This window comes from Carica papaya, chromosome 5 (assembly GCF_054855325.1).
Source record: "Carica papaya isolate Zhongbai chromosome 5, ASM5485532v1, whole genome shotgun sequence".
Taxonomy (NCBI): domain Eukaryota; kingdom Viridiplantae; phylum Streptophyta; class Magnoliopsida; order Brassicales; family Caricaceae; genus Carica; species Carica papaya.
The window spans coordinates 16,382,606-16,399,603 of NC_142313.1; the positions used below are offsets into that span (position 1 = coordinate 16,382,606).

The following is a 16,998-nucleotide window of genomic DNA, read 5'->3' on the forward strand; positions in this document are numbered from 1 at the left end:
TGTTGCTTCAGCCATCTAGAGACGTAAAATAAGAGTCGTGGATTAGAGTTTTGGTAGATCTGATCATATCAAAGGACAAATATGCTTTCACCTACAAAAACTATTTTTCTCTGTGGATTCATATCTGATATGAGTAATGTTAAAAGCTTGCTTGTTTCTTACTTGTTATATCATAAGCTTTCATTATATAAAACAACTTATCCTATCTAATGTTTTTATATCTGATGAAATGTTGTTTGAGGTTATCAGCTATGATGGAGTACTTATCACTTACATACTATCATAATCTCAATAACATAAAGCTTTTTAGTTCTTGACTTAAAAGTTTTCTCATTGATCACTATAAACAACTTATAGGAGTTGTGTTGGATGTCTCATATTTGGTTTTCTTTTCATATGAGGGGAACCTCACTTAAAACTGAATTAGCCGTTTTGATTTTCTTGATATCGTGGGTCGTCATCTCAACCTTGCGAATGCTGTAAAGATTTCAGGAGTAAATGTGAGAGCTTATCACTTGGCTTACCTCCTTGACAAGTTCAAAAACCTTGAGAACCTGCACCTTTTTAACTGTAACTTAGAGGAGTCAACTCGAATTCTCATTCCCACGCTAAAATTATTGGATGTTCACTTTTGTAGAAACCATAAGGAGATGGTTACAACCACCCAAATCTTGAGCACCTTGAATTAATACCCACTAATGGTGGCTTCAAGTTTAAGAAAAAAATGGTGTTTGCTAACTAGAACACTCTTTTCCTTGGACAGGGGTGTTCCTCAGAAATAAGGCATTTCTAGTCATGATAAAAGGCATGAAATTTATGTAGTCTTCAGAACTTAGGCTATGCAAAGGTTTTAGCCTGCTTAACATTGAGAATATGAACTTGAAGAGTCTGTTTGTGGATAGAAATGTCAGTATTCTAGAGGCCGATATCTTTGCACCAAACTTAGTGAACATCAAGTACGTGGGTCATGTTCTATTGCTTCATTGTATTACTGCTTCTGTATATCTCCATGCTCATCTTCATTTATCCAGGAGAAGGAAAGCTCAAAATTTTATAATTTTCTTGAGAAGTTTTATCCTAATTACAGAGATCTTACCTCAGAGTATTTAGGATTTTCGATCTTAGAGAAGCCGTAGTTATAAAAGAGAAGAAAACAACTCATTAAGCTACATTTATAATACCATTTTTATAAATAGTACTAGAACTTGCGTTAGCCTACGTGATTCACTATCTTTGATCTTATGAAAGCTTTAATTATGGGAGATTTTGTTATTTCATTCCATCAAGAATAATAGAATGTAATTAAAGAATCTTTCATAAAAGTTAAGTACTCTTAAGAGTTTTTTCTCTCATCATCTTCATCTAACCTTTATGAAAGATGCTATAGAATTCAAACAAAATTCATGATATAGAAAACCAGCGTATCCATCAATACTAGTTATTATTTTAAGATTGTTTTTAATACCATTTATAAACTACAAGTTTAGAGATTTAATCTTTTGCCAAAATTCTAGCTATTAGGATTTTTGAAGTTGTTATACCATATATATATGTATATTTTACTTTTTTGTAGTACCATTTATATGAAAAGTTAGAGATTTTACAAAAATTAAATCTTTTCATTTGAACGTTCAACTAAATTGTTGAATTTATTGCTTATACATTTATAAAAATTATCTAAATAATATTACCCCTATATTATTAGTGGATATATAGCATGCATTGATTAGAAGCTGAAGATACATTTGTTTGGGGTAGGAGGAGATCACAATTCTTAGCTATAAGATGTTATTCCACCATATGATAGTCTTTAGGGGCATTTAGATGAACTTTATATATACATATATATTATAGTTTTTTCTTCTATGAAGTAAATTTTTTTATTGGTAAATATATGTGTCATGTTATTTAGAGTCCTTCTAATACATAGAAATTTAAAGTGCAAAAAGCTAAGTTAGATGACTGAGTATACTAATTATAATAGTGGTCTGAAAAAATAGAAATGACTTTTAGGATAACTTTAACCACCAAGAAATGATTATTATACATAACAATTGTATAATTTTTTCAAACTAAGTTATTAATGTATCTTGAAGTGAATTTTTTAGTATAATTTATTTGTAAGTACTTTATTTAGCATAATAGATTATATTAATTTGAGTATGTTAAATGGATAAGGATTTTCAAGGGGACAAATTTAACTTTGTCTAAATGAATAAATGACCTACTATTGTCCTTCTATAATTATAGTCATTACAAATAATGTACTACTGTTCTTTTATGACTACATAAAATCTTCATCAAAGTAAATAAGGAAATTTAATAAATTAATAAAAATTTTGTAAATAACAAATTCCTTTGCTTTTTGAATAACTACGTATATATGTAGTACGTGTGTCAATAATATTACATACATGTATGGAATAGTAGCTATAGCATAAACTATTTAATTAAGTTGATTTTCCATTTGCTGTTATATATTTATAAAATTTACAATAAATATGTATAAATGAAATCGAGGTATTGATCCTTAATTAACTTAGAAGGATATGATTTGAATAGTGGTTCCTAGTGTGTGTGTGTATTTTTTTTTTAAGAGTCAAGTGAGCTTAGTTTATTTGCTTTTTCATTATAGATATTCTGGAATACATAGTTTGGTAGGATTTAAATATTTCATATTCTAGTTATAGCTTTTGAATTTTTGAGAGGGACGAGTCTTCTATGTGAAAGTAATGGCTTTTTTTGGAAGATAATGCAATTTTATTTATCATAATGTAATATTAAGGAACAAAAGGTTAGTATAGAATCAGAAGAGCAAGACATCATAAAACCACATAAAGAAAGTAATACAAACTTCTTTTCATGCATTTAAATCGCAAATTTGCATAGGGTACTGAGCAGTAAAGATGAAAAATAATAAAAGAACCAAAACAGATCATACAACAAACAAGATACATAACACGATGGAAAGACTAGCGTTGAGTCACTATCATATGGCCAACCTTGTAATTTTAGTGCTAGATTAATTATTCTAATATCATCTTATATAATATATTAAAGTGATTATTTAAAAACTTAAGTTAATGCACAGTTACTTAATCAATTAAGTATAAAGTAAAAGATTAGCTAAATGAGCTAGTTCATCATCATTAATGGATACTCTTAATGGATACATAAAATACCCAAATCATGTATATGCCTTTTTTTTTTTTGAAATGTAAGAAATAATTTGAAGATCAGTAAAATAACATTATATAAATATGAATGGTAGACATCTCCCTCAATCTAGACCAATGGGAAGACATAAAAGATATGACACAAAGAATATTTAGGTCATGCAACAAGAAACACAAACATAAACAAAAATAAAAAATAATAAAATAATAACACAACAAAAACAGGAAAAAAAGAGATGAACAAGCGTACTAGGAAATGTAGCAGCACCCAACATTAATAGGCAATGCCTTACAAAACCAAAAACAACGTGAATCCTGTTGAACATATACTATAAATGGCAACATTTTTTTAATAATGGCATCTATCAATATTTCATATGGGCCAAAATTCTACATATATTTATCCAAAATAACATGCTTTTTTTTATATATATATAGAAAATTTACATCAAAATAAACAAGGAAATTAAATAAATTAACAAAACATCTAGATAAGATATTCCTTTTTACTTTTTTTAGTAAGTACATCAATATGTGGTACGCGCATCAATAATATTATGTATATACATGGTATAGTAGCTATATTATAAATTATTTAATTAAGTTGATTTTTTTTGCGCTATATATATTTATAAAATTTATGAGAAAATTGTATATGTGAAATGTTGGGTATCAATCCTTAATTATCATTGAAGGATTTAATTATTTATTTTGTATTCTAGATAGTCTTGGAATACATAGGTTGGTAGAATTTAAAAGGTTTTCTACTTTAGCATTTGTGTTTGGATTTTGGAGAGAGGTGAGTCTTTCGTTTAACAAACAATAGCTTCTTCTTTTTTAAGATAATAAAAATTTTAGTTATAAGATTTTAATATTAATGAGCAAGAAATTAATACAGAATCATAAGATAAAAACAACATAAAACCATTTAAAGAAAATAATATAAATTTATTTTTACGCATTTAGATTGTAAAATTGAATGATAGTAAAAATTAAAAACTAATAAGAGAATTAAAACATATTATATAAAAAACAAGACACGTAACACAATTGAAAGACTAGCTTTTAGTCACTATCATATGGCTAACCATACAATCTGAACACTAGATTTCTTATTCTAATATCATCTTATATAATGTCTATTCTTAGATGATACATAAAACACCCAAATCAAGAGAGTTCGTAAAGTTTTAGGAGCACAACCGTGCAAAGTCGAGCTTATGGCATGTTCTTTTTTTCTTTTTAGATGAATCTAAACTTTTTCCTCAATCCTTTTAGTTTAAAGTTTTTATGATTAAATATTAATATAACTACTTTACTATGTAATATCACACCATATATAGATATTAAAATATTTATAATAATAAAGTTTGTATGTGGCCATTTATCTAAGTTGAATAACTTATTATATCGACATAGATATAAATATATCTATATGTATAGCTTAAATCTTTTGCTTAATGTATAAAAACTTTATTATGAATGATCAAACTATTTGCTTCCTATTTCTATGTGTATATATACAGTTAGTTGTTTGTCTTTAGCTTATTTTGTGCGGCTTTCTTCTCCTCATATATATTTTTTGGTGGTGTTGTAAAATTGATTGTAAAAAGTGATTACTGGTAAATCCACGAAGTGTTTTCTTCTAGATCTATTTTGCCTACCTTTTGAGGGAGAGAAAAAATTGAATTCACAAATAATATATAATATCTCATCAATTCAAATTATATCATTCTATTGACTATATTCCATTAATTAAGATTGATTACCATATATATTTGATCCAATTTTTCTTAACTATCAAGGAAATTCACTGGGTCATAATGCTATTTTAGACCCAAAAAAAATATTAATTTTGTACTTAATTATTATGTTTTAGTATATTATATCCCATGTATATAAATTTTAAATTTTTTAAAAAATTGGTGGCCAGTAATTAAAGAGAAAGAGAAAATGAGAAGAATAAAGAAAACAGTCAAGGTCTTAGGAAAATGACTAAAAAAAAAAGTTGGATAAGGTTTGTTTATCCCTTAAACGTTTTATAAGGTTTGTTTTATTACTAGCAATGATAAAAATTATTTTAATACACATTTTATTTCGTTTAGTCCCTTTTTAGCACTAGAAATTTATTCAAAAATATTTTGTGCTGAATTAAATCTTAAAAAAATATGTTTTCTTGGTTTTTGGTATCAGGGTGCTTTTTTCCTTTTATGGACGCTCTAATTTTGAGATAAAGCATTATTTTGTTTTCTTTCTTATGTTAGAGCCACATTAGATATAATTTGATTTTTTTAAGAAGAAAAACAATGAGTGGTAAACCAAAAATAACTCCCACAAAAAAAGTTAGTATGAGACATAGGAAAAATCAATGGCTAAGATTTATCCTCCACACGAAAGTCTATGGAGGCAAACATGTATTAAATGGATACATGGTTTTTTTTCCCTTCTTCCCCACCTAACATAGTCCATTTCCAAACCCTCGAGTCTTCATCATTGATCTGATTTCCCCATCAATTAAATTTCTGAGAGTGACATCAATAAGAGCAACTCAATTTTGCTCGTAGTACTACTGAGAGTTTTTTGGGTTGATGCGATGGAGGATGAAGTGGGATAGATGTCAAGAAAACATAAACGGAATCCTCGAGTGATTCACGGTAGAAGAGAAAGGTGAAAGAGAAAAGAATCAAGGTGGATATGATCGATAAGCTTCTTTATCATCTGGTACATTCATCTTGGGATGTTTACTAGTGAATACTACTGCCATAGTATCCACTGTGTGCAAGAAATGGTATGAATCCTTGAAGACATCTTCCAACCTCAATCTTGACGAGCTTCGATACAGGAGAAAATCTTATCATCATTACAGAAACATTTTTCTGAGCTCCATCCAATTGACCTTGACAAATCATGACATTGAACAACTTCAAAATCTACGGATTTGGTCCATGTTAAACTACTAAAACAACAAAAAGGTTTAATCTCTCCAAAAAACTAGTCATAACTTCAACCTTCCAGAGAGTAAAAATTAGAGCCCTGGAATTAAACTTTGCAGCTAACGATTTTGGTACTACAGAAAAAACATGTTTATACCTCCCTAAGGTTTTTTCATTCTCTGGGGAAAATATCTGACATGTGTAATGTTAGAAGCTTGCTTGCTTCCTATTTGTGTAGTTATAAACTTCCATTATCTATAAGAACTTATCCTATCCAGAGTTTACATATCTGATGAAATGTTTTCAAAGGTTGTTAGTAATAGTCTTACTATAACACTCTGGCAATCAATGTCCTTAATTTATTTGAAACACCCTATTTATTTGGGCCTTTAAACCAAATTAAACTTATTTAATATACTAAGTAAATTATTATCGTAATTTGTAAATTATGTTAATTTTAATTTATTTTGATTTTATTTAATTTTAGTTTATTTTATTTTATTCTAATTATTTATTTAAAAAAAACACGAATTTAAAAAAATAGAAAAATGGGGGAAAATCCCTCGGGAAAGAGCTGCTTGCGCTGGCACCCATGCACTATGCGTGCACACGCGTGCACAATTGGTGCAGGGCATGCGCACAATGCGCACGTTCTATCCACGCATGCGTGTGAGGCCGAGTGTCATGTCGCGCGCAGGCGGGCCATTGGTGCATCACCTCACCGCAGTGCCCAGTGTGCCTAGGCCCTGCACACGCAACAGGTTGGGCTGTGCGCCTGTAGACTAGCCCAGCGGGCCACTACTGCCTCGGGTAATGTGCCGCCGTCGCTGCCAATAGAGGAGATCTTCCTCTTTTGTTTTTCTGCTGAGCCTCTTTTTTTCTCTCTTTCTCTTCAATGGATTTTGCCGCTTGGCAAAATTCAATGGCTCCCAATTTCTATAAATAGAGACCCTTCCTTCCTATTTTCCCCACACTTTCATTCTTCCAACGTCTAAGAATTCAATAGGGAGAGAGAGAAAGTAATATAGAGAGAGAAGGAAAAGAAGAAAAAGAATAACAATGTAGAAGAGATTATTAAGGTTTCAATAAAGAATTTAGTATTTTTTTAAAATATCTTAAGAGATATTTTTAGACAAAAAGAAAAGATTAAATTGATAATTTGTGATTTTTTCTATTTTTGCATGCTTTTGTGTTTGTAGGTTTAATAAGTTGAATTATTCCAAATTTCAAGTATGCTATGTGGTTTATAAACACTTGATAATTTGCACGTAGTTAAAATAATATGAAACCGATAAGGTTACTTGTAAAATAAAAGAAACAAAAAAAAAAGAAGAGAAATATGGAATAAAGCATGAATGGTCCGAGTATGTATCTGTATTGACATGCATAATGCATAAAGTGTCTCGTTAGGCTTTTTATCTCTGAGGGGTATCTGTTCCCCTAGCCCAATCGGGGGTATCTGTTTCTCCTTCCTCCATCTGGTTTGGAAAGATGTAAGAGGACCACTCCATATGGATGATAGCATACCCTCTGAGAAGAGTGGTGATGCAAATATCTGTTAGGGGTCACCTTTGGCTAAGTAGTATCGTGACCATAGAATATCGAATAGGACTACTATGATTGGTACGACTATGGTCATAGATCATACGATAGTTTGGCAAGCCGAAAATGTGCCTGAGCAAATTGTTGTATTTGTATCTGATCTTGTCATTCCATATGGACAGTTGAAAATCTACATTTACCTTCAAAGATGGAAGTCGTAACAACTTCGTGAAGCATGGCACAAAAATTTGAGAATTTCATGATTTATTTAATTTTCTCTATTTCTGGTATGATGTGTGTTTGTTTTGATTATACTAACATGATATTTTTTCTGATAAATAAATTATTTTTATAAGGTAAAATAGGTCTACAATGTAATAAAACGGCAAGTATGTATGTTAGAATAATTCACCTTTAAAACCTTGCGATGTTATTTAAATATTGTTTCCCTAACTTAGCATATGAAACTCACTCTTTCCATCCTCCCAAGATGAGGAAAAACATGAGAAACCGCTAGCTGACCTACCCATTGAAGTTTATGAGGATCTCGTAGATCCACAAAACTTGAGTGTATGATTATTCTCGTACTCTGATGAGTCCAATAGCTTAATGAAAAGTGGCCCTCTTTTGTATTTTGACTTTTTATTTTGCAACCACTTTTTTCTGCAGTTATATGTATGTAATTAGAACTCATATATTTATAAAGAATTTGTATTAATTTTCTCCTTTACATATAATTTTTATCGTGCACTCATTATCTACTTCTGTATTTGACATCCACATGCCTTAATTAGCATTTGAGATGTCATAGATTGTATTAGAGCAGAATTACATAGATTAAATCCCTTACACTGAGGCCTTAGGTAGAAAGACCCTTGGAGTACCTAGGAAGAATAAGTCTTCTTTTCAAAAAATTAGACCACCAACTCATGTCTTCCTTTCTTTTGTAGGAATGACGCGAGGAAGACCAACTGTAGGGCATATTGAGTGGTCTAAAGCCCCCGATTACTCGACCAAGGCTAAATTTTCTTAACTCTTCCAGGCCATCCAGGGATTGACTGCACGCATAGGACAAAATCAAGCCAACCCATGTCCACCTCTTGCCCCATAATACCGTACGACTGAAAGGTCCATTTCCCACAACATAGCGAAGTTTAGGAAGCTTAACCTATTGCGTTTCGAAGGTGGTCCTGATCCCTTAGTAGCTGAAGCCTAGATCCTACAGATAGAGAAGTTTTTCTCTGTTCTAGACCTGATTGAGAAACAAAAGGTTCCCCTAGCAACTTTTATGCTCAATGGTGAAGCCGAACACTAGTGACAACTTAAGAAAGAAGTCCTACCAACCCCTACCACCTAGAAGTTTTCATGGATACATTCTTTGATAACTTTTTCCCTGCTTATGTTCGAGAAAAGAAGGAAGAGGAATTTTAAGACCTCCACCGAGAAAATCTAACGGTTGCCCAGTATGCAGCCCGTTTTGTCCAACTGTCTAGGTTCGCCCATCTAATGGTCACCCTCGAAAGTCAAAAAGTTAGGAAGTTTCTAAAGGATCTTCGTACCGGCATCTATGATTGGGTCGTGATGCTTAGACCTATCTCATATGCGGAGGTGCTAGAACATGCCCAGTTGGCTGAAGACCTCATCTTAGCCAAACACTAATGCATTGCCCAAATATATACCCAACAACAACAACCCTAACAACTTAGAAGGAGATTGCCTGACCCAGTAAGTAGCCACCCTGATAAACGAACCAGAGTTTCCCTTCTCCTTGCCTTGCCTCCCCTTATAGGTCAACCTACTTGACCTACCCAGCCCTGTCAGCATTGTGGTTGCTTGCATGGTGACCTACCCTATCGGCATATCAATCACGCTTGCTATCAGTACAGAAGCATCCAACATCTTATAAAAGACTGCCCCCAGTGATCGAAGGACGTGGCCAGGCCTATAGCACAAGATCGTGTGTACAACTTAGATTAACTCGGTGCTCTCCCCACTCATGTTCTCATCATGGGTATATTTTTTATTCATGATACTTCTGCTAAGGCTTTCATCGATATAGATGCCATTCACTCTTTTATTTATGGTGCATTTATTTGTAAGCTTGGCAGTAGGTGATAACCTTTAGCTAAAATATTAACAGTAGAAACTCCCTCTAGGGGATTATTAGAAGCTCACTATGTATATAAAGATTGTAAGATAAAAGCTTAAGTGATAGAAGTATTTGTGAATCTAATATTGTTAAATTTTTTAGGATTTGATGTGATATTAGGAATGGACTGGTTAGAAAAGTATAGAGCAATAATCAATTGTGAAAGTAAAATTATAACTTTACAATCCCAAAAAAAGAATAAAATTTATTATTATTATTTTTCCTAATAATTGAATAAACAGGATTATAGGTACTGATCTTGTTGTGTGTTCCAAACTGATTATTTGCAACTTTTTGGATATCTTTCCCATCAAACTTCCTGGTCTGCCTTCCCCACGAAAAGTAGAGTTATTAATTGAATTATTGCCCAGAACCCAGCCAATCTCGAATCCTACCTATCATATGAGTCGTGCTTAACTTGCAAAACTAGAAAATCAGCCTTATGAACTAATTACCTGGAAATTTATCTGCCCTAGTCATTCTCCTTGTGGTGCTCCAGTACTGTTCGTAAAAAAAAAGGATGGTTCCCTCAGACTCTATGTGGATTATCGAGAACTCAACTGAGTAACAGTTAAAAGTAAGTACCCCTTACCTCGGATTGACAACCTCTTTGATCAATTACAAAAAGGCATGGTCTTCTCCAAGATTGACCTCAAGATGGGATATCACCAGATGAGAGTCAAAGAAGAAGATAATCCAAAGTCTTTTTTTTGGTGCAAGTACAATTTGTACGAGTTCAGGGTAATGTCGTTTGGGTTAACCAATGCCCCTGTAGCCTTCATGGATCTCATGAATAGAGTTTTCTAACATTCACTAGATTAATACATCATCATATTTATTGATGACATCTTAATGTACTCTAGGAGCCTGGAGGAACATGTAGTACACTTGACGAAAGTGTTGGAGACCCTTCGCCGAAAACAACTGTATGTTAATCTTAGCAAATGCTCTTTCTAGTTGGATCAAGTTTCCTTCTTTAGTCATGTAATTTCAAGTGAAGGAGTTTCTATGGATCCGTCCAAGGTTGAAATAGTAGTCAACTAGAATCTGCCCACCAATGTGGTCGAGGTACGTAGTTTCCTTAGCTTGATAGGTTACTATAGGCGATTCATCGATAAATTTACTAAGATTGTTGATCCATTGATCCGACTCACCTTAAAGGGCATACCATTTCATTACGAATGCGATGAAAGTTTCATGGAATTGAAGCATCATCTTACCTCTGCTCTTGTGTTAATCCTCCCTAAAGCTATTGGAAGATTTCAAGTCTACTGCGATGCATCTTATATTTTCTTGGGGTGTATCTTGATCCAGCATGATGGAGTAATTGCTTATGAGTCCTGACAGTTGAAACCTCATGACTAAAACTACCCTATCCATGACTTGGAGTTGGCGGCCATTATCTTTGCCCTAAAAATATGGCGTCATTACCTGTTTGGTCAGACTTTCGAGATTTACACTGAACACAAGAGTTTGAAGTATCTTCTCACAGAGAGAGCTAAATATAAGACAAAGACGTTGGATGGATATCTTAAAGGACTATGACTACAAGATCGTCTACCAACCCAGTAGAGGAAATATAGTCACCGATGCACTAAGCCAAAAGGAGTCTGCGGTGTTGGCCAAACCATGGCCTCTAGTTGGAACTTGATGGATATTATGTAGTAGCTCTGCCTTAGCTCCTATGGCAAGGGCGCCTATCTCACTCAGATCTGAGGCCTACTGGATCTCTTCATAAAAAGTTAGAAAGCTCAGTCTATAGACCCGGAACTCACCAAAAATCTAGGTAAGTTCTCTTCTAATGAATTTCCTTATTTCAGGATTTAAGATAATGGACTGTTTAGATTTTGGAACTGAATTTGGGTTTCCATCGCAGTAGGGGCAAATGTTCTCAAGATCGCCCATGCTTCCAAGCTATCCATCCATCCTAGGAGGATGGAAGAATGAAATGGAAGAGAGGGGTCCCTATTTATAGAAAATAGGGATCGTTAGATTTGCATGAAGTGGCAAAATCGGTGAGGAGAGAGAAAATTGAGTGAGAAAAGAGTGATGTGACGTGATCCGATGGTGGCATAAAAAAATAGAGAAAGAACCTCCTAACCGATAGTGACACACCACCCAAGACAGTAGCAACACACTATCCAAGGTAGTGCATGACACCCAAGGAGCGACGACACACTACTTGAGGCAGCGGCATGCCTTCCCAAGTCAGCTACATGCTGCAGGCCTAGCCTGCAGGCACACTGGCCTATCCTGTCATGTGTAGGGCCTATAGCGTATAGACCTACTGTGCAAACGACGCGTGTATAGGGCGCATGGCATTGCACCAATCTGCCTGCGATGGGTCACGCGCGCATATTGGCCTCGTGCCCCCCACAGATGGGATGTGCACACATCTCGCACGTCCTATGCTGGCTGAACGCACACACGCGCACGCAGCGTGCGATGCCTGCGAGGGCAGGTTTTTCCGCGGGCATTTTCTCGTAGGATTCCACCCCTTTTTCTGTCTTTTCTCCTGATAATTTACTTTTGAAAATAAAATAAAACAAAATAAACAAAATATAACAAAAATTCATTAAAAAAAAATTCAAAATAAAATTAAAACACGAATTAAATTTTATAGAATGCACTATAAAAATTTTGAGATAATTTAAAGAGTTCAAGTGGCCTTAGGGCCCGAGTAAATAGGGGTTTCTAAATACAAATTAAGTGCGAATGTTAGTGGGGTGTTACAGTTGATTTCAACACAAAAGAGTTTTTTTTAATGATCAAAGTGAAGGGAGAAGATGAAAAGAGAGTGTGGAATCTGCTTATGAAGCTCTGTGTAGTGTCGAGAAGAAGAATGATGATAAACCTACTTGGCAACTGCCATCATTATAGAAAAGGGGCTAAGGTTTTTCTCTTATGATGATTAGAATCCTTTTCATTGATTTTTGGCTTATCCCAAGTTTTTCATAATATTTTTTCCTTGATTTTTTGCCTAAGATCTTGGCTAGAATGATATCTTTTTTCATATTTAAAAAGTGCACATTTAAGTTTAAATCTGCTGCTGTGTGGGACTCTTAAACTTGCCTAAAGCTAAGCTTTCTATTTGCTAGACCCAAGCGTTGCCCAAAGCTTGTTTCTGGGCTGATGACTCTTTTCACAAACTCTTCCTCTTTTCATGATGTTTTTCCTCGTTTCGTTCTTATATCACGTCCTATAATAAAACATAGAAAACAGCTTGGATTAGATAGGATACCATCAAGTTTAACAAACTAAAAGTGGGTGATAACGATGTCATTTTTAGGCACTATCTAGTTGTGCCTTGCTCTCCCTTAATATGGTCGAGCCTTTTTAAGCTCACATAGTGTAACAGTCAACTGTGTGCTACCGTATACCTTTGTTTAATAAAATTTTTTTAGTCATATGATTTTTTCACTGATAAATACATTCTCTAATTTAAATAAAGAGAAATTAAAATAGATTAACAATTTTATTTTAATTTTTCAAGAACTTATAAAATTTTAATGAAAGAAATATTCTCAATAATGATATTCTGAAAGAAATTGTAATTCTATTCCCTAAATTGTTAATATTTTAAATGAATTGAATAATAATAAATAAAGTATACATTTATATATGTGAATTAAACTAAATTTTTATAGATGTGGGTATGAATAAATAAACATATGTATAAATTCTTTTAGTTTTTATAGATGTAGGTATGTATAAGTAAACGTATGTATCAATACATAAATTAAATGAATAAATATATATGTATAAATATATAAACATAGGAATAAATATATAGATGTTTGTATGTTTATATATATATAATTATATATGTATAATATAAATCTAAACCAAACAACCACTAACACCACAATTGTGGCCATAACCGAGCCACATGGTGGGCTGTTGTGAGGACCGGCCCGGTGTCAAGAAAAAATTTGGCCTTTCATGATAGCTTGGTTGGCCGCCGAAAGCACCAACGACTGTGATGTTGTACATGCATTTGGACGGTCAGATGGTGGGCCAAATTTAGTTAAAAGCTTCCTTCTCTTCACAACTTCGTCTTCATCTTCTTCAAATCCAAAATTCCAATTAAACAAGTGAGTGAGAGGGGAGGTTGAGAGCAGAAAATAGTAGAGAGAGAAAGAGTGTGTGTGTGTGTGTGACGCACCAGAATAGAGTACACGTTGTGTGTGTATAACAGAGAGAAGAAACTTTTTCTTCTCTCCGAGGTAAGTTAGTTCTTCTTCTTCTGAATTGTTTTATTTGTCTCTTTAATGTCTTACAATCACTTCTACACAAAAATGCAGCTCTCAAATTGTAGCAGCAAGCTCTAGAACCCAAAACTGTTGCTGCTGCTGCACCTGAATGACACCTCTATTCAGGTAAGTATCTGTTCTTTGCCCAATTCCACTTATGTTTTGTGTTTCCATTTAAAAACTCATAGTTAATCACCAAGATAATATGGTAGGATTGTTAGGATTTTATTTCTGAAAGTAAAAATACTTTAAACTCAAAATCATCACTCTGCTCTGCAAGCACATCTACTGTGAGTTGCAGAGAAGAATCTTGAATTTCCAGCGTTTTCTTCATGCGATTTAGCTTCTGTCTCGTCGGTTTAACGGGAAAGATTGGTAGAAATTATATTGATGCATGATTTGAGATTTTTAGATACATATGACGATTAAACTGCTTGAATTAATTTGGTGATGTTACATGTGTTAAGCTAATGTGTGTGTCTCTCAGAAATGTGATTTTTACAAATTATAATTATATTTTTTATGCATGAATGAATAGAGTGAATGGGTGTTGGTGATTGATGCTTAGAAAATAAAGAAAGTAGAAAAAAATTTCAAGGAATTGAATAGAATGGTTCTGTCACAAGCATGCGGCACCAAGGTGCTGCTACTACTGGGCGTGTGTGCTGTCCTGCAGCTTACGAGCATGCGTGGGGTGTTTTTGGATTCCCAGAATAGTTCAAAAATGCCCCTCAGGCACTGCCTGAGTTAAAAGAAAAAAGAAATTTGTAAAATTTGGGATTATGAAAATTATTTTAGATAAAATGGGTCAATTAGTAAAGATGAATGGTTTAAATTCAAATGGAAAGATAAAAACTAAATCACTTAATAAATAGTTAAATTCTCTTAGTAATATTAGGACTTAAATATAAAAATAAGGAAATTTACAAGTTATAAAATAAACCAAATATTGAGAAGAATTAAGATTTTAATTTTCTCGAATTATAATCAAATTTATGAATTTAGGGAAAGATAATGAAGTATAAGAATTTAATAAATAAAATAAAAGTAAAAAATTTAAATAAACATAGAATATGGTTTAAATTTGATTCACCGTATTTTCTTTAAGGGGTATTTGATTTGCTTATTTGTTCAGGAGCCACTATGTTATGGGTGTTGGTTCCTTAATGGGACATGTAGTTCGGTTGTCCTTAGGGACTCTGGGCAATTTGATATTCATGTTCTGGGGGCGACATGGAGAGATTTGAGAGAATTGCATTTGTATTTGTTATCTGTAGTTGTATATTTGTGAGCATTTGCACACCCACCCATGACTCGTTAGTATCCCATTTGTGCTCTTTGAAAATATGTGTAAGCGATTACGCGCGTAGATTTGTAATCAGTGTAATTTAAATTAAAATAATAATTGTAGTAAAACTATGTCAAAAAACGAGTTTGGTTTTGGGTGCGTGAGTTATGTAAACCCATCGAGTACAGTATTGAGCGTCTTTGTAATAGTTTATATGATATGAACATTTGACTTGGATATGAATATTGGTTATGGGATTTGACTATGGCATTTGATTTGATGTGGTAATTAAATAGGAAACTCTTGTTTTTCAAGTATGCATCAATGAAGGTTTTGAAACGTATTTGTGTTGCATTATTTCATTCTATCTTACTAAGCATTAGAACTCACCCAAATCTAACCCTCCCCTCAGATGCATATTAGAGGAAAACACTGGAGAGCCCTGTTTAGATTCCCTTCGGGAAGTGTAGCTTGGAGCAGACTCCATATTTTTTTTTATACTTGAGACTAGTATTTTATAACTAGGTTATCTCTTATTTTGTGTTTTGAAATGTAGATACCCTATTGGGCCTCAGTATATAGTCTTTTATAAACTTTGTATGGGATGTATAGTTCTGTTGCAAAGTAAATATTTATATTATGTCTGCTCTATAGCATGTTGGTGCCCGTATTTGGCATCAAGACCTCACACATTGCCATGAATTCCTTTGTGGCCATGAACTCTTAAGCTTATGCAGCCATGATCTCTCATGTGGCCATTAGCTTTTATGTTTCTTTGAGCTTTCATGTGGCCTATGATGATTTATGCCATCTTGATCTCTATCGATGTCTTCCTAATCATGTCTATAACTCATTGAAACCTTATATAGTTTAAAGTAGTCCCTAAGCTTGGTTAAACTTCTTAGTAAATTCTTCTTAACAAAGGGATTCTCAAGAGAAAAAGTGGATAACATATTATTCATAAAGATCAATGGAGATGATATTTTAGTTGTAGAGATAAAAGATTTTTTCAATCACATTATGTGCTGAAATGTTTTGTGATTTATTAAGATATGTTGTTCTCTGAATTACATCAAGCTATATGATAAAAATTCTCTTATAAAATCATTACATGTGATGTGTTGAGAAATGTAATCATTTAAACCACATAAGATAATATGCTGGAAGTGCGATTTTGCAAAACACATAAGGTATTCTAATCATTCATATTAAATTTGATGCACTTAATAAATAGAAGTTAAAATGACATTTTTGAAAAACTAATTAGATTTTGGACTATGGATCATATGAAAAGATGTTAAGTTTCTTAGTTTTTACTTTTAAGAATCTTGTTTGAGTTGGTGAATAATGAATTTGATTCCTTTCTAAGATTCTGGACGTACTTCCTTATTAACTTTCTAACAATTGATTATCATTTTTAAATTCAAGAAAGTTGAGAAACCTGGATAACTAATCACTTATAAAGATTCTTGATTATTATATTTTTAATAATACAAATAAAAAATAATTATGATAATATGTGTGATAAACAACTATGAAGAAGGTCTAATATTTGATATTCGGTACTTGACAATTATGAACTTGAAAAGATTATATGTTTATATGTAATGACCCAGATTTTCTCTAGACAAAGTTTTCATATTTTATTTGGCTATTT

The 16,998-nt window shown here is 32.9% G+C and overlaps 1 long non-coding RNA gene across 1 annotated transcript; it reads left to right on the top strand.

Moving 5' to 3' along the window:
• Positions 1 to 13,740: 13,740 nt before the first annotated feature.
• Positions 13,741 to 15,619, top strand: LOC110825636 (uncharacterized). Its single transcript, XR_002541849.2, has 3 exons — positions 13,741 to 14,026; positions 14,105 to 14,179; positions 15,189 to 15,619. It is a non-coding gene; the product is annotated as an uncharacterized LOC110825636 (long non-coding RNA).
• Positions 15,620 to 16,998: the final 1,379 nt, after the last annotated feature.